We start from the raw sequence: 5,873 nt of genomic DNA on the forward strand, positions 1-5,873 counted from the left end.
ACAGCACCCCATATTGACAGAAAAACACAGAATTGTTGACATTTTTGCACATTTATTAAAAAATAAAAACTGAAATATCACATGGTCCTAAGTATTCAGACCCTTTGCTCAGTATTTAGTAGAAGCAACCTTTTTATCTAATACAGCCATGAGTCTTTTTGGGAAAGATGCAACAAGTGTTTCACACCTGGATTTGGGTATCCTCTGCCATTCCTCCTTGCAGATCCTCTCCAGTTCTCTCAGGTTGGATGGTAAACGTTGGTGGACAGCCATTTTCAGGTCTCTCCAGAGATGCTCAATTGGGTTGAAGTCAGGGCTCTGGCAGGGCCATTCAAGAACATTCACGGAGTTGCTGTGAAGCCACATTATTTTAGCTGTGTGCTTATAGGGTCATTGTCTTGTTGGAAAGTGAACATTCTGCCCAGACTGAGGTCCAGAGCACTCTGGAGAAGGTTTTCGTCCAGGATATCCCTGTACTTGGCCACATTCATCTTTCCCTCGATTGCAACCAGTCGTCCTGTCCCTGCAGCTGCAAAACACCCCCACAGCATGATGCTGCCACCACCATGCTTCACTTTTGAGACTGTATTAGACAGGTGATGAGCAGTGCCTGGTTTTCTCCACACATATCACTTAGAATTAAAGCCAAAAAGTTCTATATTGGTCTCATCAGACCAGATAATTTTATTTATCACCATCTTGGAGTCCTTCAGGTGTTTTTTTTAATCAAACTCCATATGTCTTGCACTGAGGAGAGGCTTCCGTCGGGCCACTCTGCCATAAAGCCCCGACGGGTGGATGGCTGCAGTGATGGTTGACTTACTACAACTTTCTCCCATCTCCCAACTGCATCTCTGGAGCTCAGCCACAGTGATCTTTGGGTTCTTCTTTACCTCTCTCACCAAGGCTATTCTCCCCCGATAGCTCAGTTTGGCCGGACGGCCAGCTCTAGGAAGGGTTCTGGTCGTCCCAAACGTCTTCCATTTAAGGATTATGGAGGCCACTGTGCTCTTAGGAACCTTAAGTGCAGCAGAAATTTTTTTGTAACCTTGGCCAGATCTGTGCCTTGCCACCAAGGCCGGACTTACCATTGGGCTTGACTGGGCTCAAGCCCATGGGCTCTGCCCAATAGGGGCCCCGCCCGTTTATGTTTGATTTTTTCAATAATATGTCAGTGTGAGGGACCAAGAGGCAAGAACAAGGAACACAAGCTTTGCAAAAGAAAATGGGTCTTTATTTGAACCCAAGAAAAAAATAATTTTACAAACTCATAAACTTCTTACAACAAAAATAAACAAACAGAAAATGAGATCAAACAATTAGACAAAAAAAACAAACAAACAAACAACTAAAACTACTGACCTGCTCAATTGAACAAAGCAACAGCTTATAAAGGAAAGGATGGGCCCATTACAAATTAAGAGGGGAAACAATTCAACTTTACATTCAACATATAACTATAAGTAAATCAAAGTCAAATCAAACAAAGGTATACAATAAATAAAGATAAGGAAAGCAAAATGTAATCAAATATCATAAATGTACAACCAAATAAATCAATTGACAAAGACATTAACGTTTCTTCCTTCCCCGGGCAATTCCAGCAAATGGTATGTTCGGGCGGAACCAATAACGTTTAAATTCTCTGTTCCTGCCCGGACTCTAATCCTTGTTACGCCAGGATGCGGCTGCAGCGGACCATGTCTGAAGTTCCTCACAAACGGTAAACTTAAACTCAAAATAGAAACAAATATAAGTAACATATACAACGTAACTAATTTGTGTGCACTTCAAATCAGTAACAATGTATATAAAATGTGCTATAAATGTAAACATGTGAAAACCTAACAATAAAGAAATAATTAATATGGTTTGTTTTGTGTGATTATTATGATCCATCATTATACTGAAACAAATTAATATAAATAACAAAATAAGTTTAAATAAAAATTCTTAAAATGTAAATCCTTTATGTAAATGTATGCTTGTTGGCGTGTGTGTATGTGCGTGCATGTACATCCACATTACCGCTCTTGTGCGGCCACCACTCGGGCCGTCACAGTCAGTCATTTCATTTTTCATTTAAAGTTTGTTGATTGGTCTAGCATTGTTACCTGGCCCTGCCCTGCAATGAAAAATGGAATTTAATTAGCTAAATTAAATGTCAGTCATCTTGAGGTGTGCTGATTGGTTATTGGCAGTTACGTAGTGCCTCGTTTCCTGTCGTTGAAAAAAACGTTCTGCATTAGACAGTGATGTAATGGCGAATAAACAGTATCAGAGTGGCGTGCTTAAAAGAAAACTGAAGAATGAAAGACAGCAACTCAAAAAGGAAGTTCTCAGTAAAATGAAAAGGATTACTGGATTTTTTACACCCATGACACCACAGCCTGATGTGCAAGCAGAGAATCCAGAGGACAACAACCCGAAGCCGCTGGAAGAAACGGTTTGAGACAATTTTAATTCACAAGCAGGGCAGCGCATCAATGAATCATCATCTCTTCAGTCAGAAACAGCGACCGAACAATGTTCAACTACAGATTCTTTATCCACTGATCCTGCTCGCAGGGGTAAAATTGATGAAAGCGTGCGTGCTTATTGGGCGCGAAAAGGTCCAGAGTCCATTCAAAATAAGGATGCTAATGTCAAGGCTTCTGAACGCCACTACAAACATCAGAAGAGACTGTTTTCTAAAACTCATTTCAAACGCAAGCATTTGAATGGTGAGTACTTGCCCAGAGAATGGTTGCTCTACTCACCATCCACCGGTTGTGTATTTTGTTTTGCTTGTCGCCTTTTTGGCGAGGGTGACGGTCAATCCTCAATTTTTGAGTCTGGCTGTAATGACTGGAAACATGCTACCAGACGCATTGCCGAGCACGAGAATAGTGACAGTCATAGAAAGGCTATGTTTAATTACAGCAACAGAGCAGCAGCTGACGGAGTTATAGATTCTCAACTTAAAAAGTAGTTCGAGTCGCAATGCAATTATTGGAGTGAAGTTTTGCAAAGAGTGGTTGCAGTTGTAAAATTTCTGTCAGAGCGGGGATTGGCTTTGCGAGGCTCCAGTGACATATTTAGCCGAGTTGACAATGGGAATTACATGGGAATCCTGGAACTGATCAGTGAATTCGACCCATTCTTGAAATCACACATACAGATATATCATCCCCTTGGAATTATAAGGTTCTATCTGACATTTTTGTCAAAATTGAGTTATTCACATATTCTTATTCTGTGACAACTTATTTACATTATGTGATGTTTTTTTTTTAAGTTGTGTACATTTTGGGACTTTTTATTGAAAAAACAAAAAGGTTCTATCTACAAAGTCGAACTCTAACTTGGCTCTATAAGATCCACAATTGTACAGCAGAAATTAAATCATCTCACTCTGATGTCAATTGACCCTTCGCAGGGAGCTTGATTGACAGGCGATCTAACCAATTATAATCCGCCATTTTGTCGACAAAGCAGTCAGGAGAGATAGCAGATTAACATGGGAGGATTTGAACTTGAAAAACTGAATGTACTGATGACTTTCCGCGGTTTAAAACAACATTCCTTCTTATGTTCATTCGTGTATATTTGATGCTATGAACTAGAAGGAAGAGATGATCGGTTCACAAGCAGCTTTAACTTATGCTCTACAGCGATCTGTCAGACACATTTAAGAGCCACAAAACGGTATGTATTCTATGTATTTCTATGACGGTATGTAAATTTCTTTTAAAAAATTACCAAATTTGAAAGGTAAGACTTTGTTTAATATGTTTAATATCAAAAGTAACCGAAAGGTAACCTGGTCTGTCCTGTCTTGTCAGCGTGTTGTCAGTCTCCTCTCTGCTCCGCGATGTATTTTTCACTGCATGAGAACATGGTGTGGCGTGAGAGCGGCGTAGCTTGTCGGGCATAGCGACAGTAACTAAGGGGGGCGGGTCTTTGCGAAGGGTCAAATTGAGAATGACCTTCTATGTAAAGTGGATTTTACTGATTTGATCAAAGACTTTGCTTCAAAGAAATCCAGAAGATGCCACTTCTAAATAGTACTATCTTTAAAATGAGATGACATACAGGAAGTCTTAACCTGATTACCTTTCTCTCTCTTTCTCTACCTTGCCTGTTGTTGTTTTAAATGATCAGCCTCTGTATTTGTTGATGTCATGCTTTCTTAAGATGATAGTGTACTTTTTTTATTTTATTTTATTGACTGTACCTTTCTAATTTGTGTGCACAGTTTCGATTTTTCTCTACAACACTCACCTACTCACTTATGTACCACACACACACACACACTCTCACACACACACACTCTCTCTCACACACACACACACACACACACACACACACACACACACACACACACACACACACACACACACATACACACACACACACACACAATGAGGGCTTCTGTCGACGCCAAGCTTCTCCGTCTTATCACTAAGGCCGTAGAAGACCTCGGCCTCGAGTGGTCAACGCCCAAGGAGCCCGCGCCTAACAGGCTGGATGGCTGCTTTCGAGTCCCGCTCCCTTCCTCCCCGAACTGCATGATGAGCTCTCCAAGTCTTGGGGAGCTCCGTATTTAGCCAGGCTAAAATCCTCTGTCTCTTCGACGCTCTCGGCGGTTGACGGCGTGAAAGACAGGGAATATCTTTGTGTTCCTCCCATCGAGGAAGCGGTAGCGACTCACTTGTGCCCGCCCTCTACGGGATGGCGGTCCAAGCTGAGCCTACCCACTAAAGCCTGCCGAACGACTTCAAAGCTGATCGGTCGCGCCTACGCCGCCGCCGGTCAAGCTGCCTCCGCTCTGCAAACCTTTAAGCACTACGTGCTTGGAATTTGGGCCTAATGACTCTAAGGTCATCCTCAAACCAAGACACGGTTATGTCCCTAAAGTGCTTACGACTCCCTTCAGAGCGCAAGTTATCTCCATCTCGGCCCTCCCTATGTCTGATAGTGAGGCAGGGGTTAACCTTCTCTGCCCGGTGAGGGCATTAAGGATTTATGTGGAGCGCTCCGCCGCTTTCAGGCAATCGGAGCCGCTTTTCGTTTCGTTCGGTGGCCGCATTAAAGGCTAGCCATCTCGAAACAGACTCTGTCCAGATGGATAGTGGACGCTATCGCGTCAGCTTATGCATCCAAAGGTCTAAACTGCCCTTTGGGGGTGAGGGCCCACTCGACTAGGGGCATGGCCTCGTCGTGGCCATGGTCAAGTGGGGTTTCTATCCATGACATTTGTATGGCAGCAGGCTGGGCCTCGCTGTCTACATTTGTAAGGTTTTATAACCTGGAAGTACCCGCATTACAGGCCAGACTGCTCTCAGTCTGATAATGCTATATTAACGTTGTCTACCCCACTCGGTTTGACTACACTGTTGATATACTGCAAGTCCTGTGGCCTACGCAGTTTAAGGTGGTCATACTGCCTAAGCTAAACTAACGCAACACGAGAGTACTCTCGTAAGAGAATGACACTCGGTTACTAACGTAACCTCGGTTCTCTCTAGAGAGAGAACGCGTGTTGCGTAGCCTGCCGTGCTTGTGCTGCGCTTTGGTTTTCGCTTCTAGTCGACTGAAATCACTTGTGCAACCTGTGCAGTGGGGTTTTATAGCTGCCGGGCTATGACGACAGCGCGGGAAGGCTTCCCATTGGCACTGGAGTCATGCCAAGACGCACTGATAGGTTGATGCAGTTGCCGCAGAGCAGCCAATAGGCTTGCGAGCTGTCTCGCCTATGTCTGCCTGCTGCAGCAAATGCGTTTTACATTCTAAAAATTAAAGGATAATTTTTTGCTTCAGTATTCTTGAGAAAAGGAGTTTTCCCGTAGCGTAAGCTAAACTTACGCAACACTCGTTCCCTCTCTAGAGAG

This window comes from Scardinius erythrophthalmus (genome assembly GCF_964197995.2).
Source record: "Scardinius erythrophthalmus genome assembly, chromosome: 14".
Classification (NCBI taxonomy): domain Eukaryota; kingdom Metazoa; phylum Chordata; class Actinopteri; order Cypriniformes; family Leuciscidae; genus Scardinius; species Scardinius erythrophthalmus.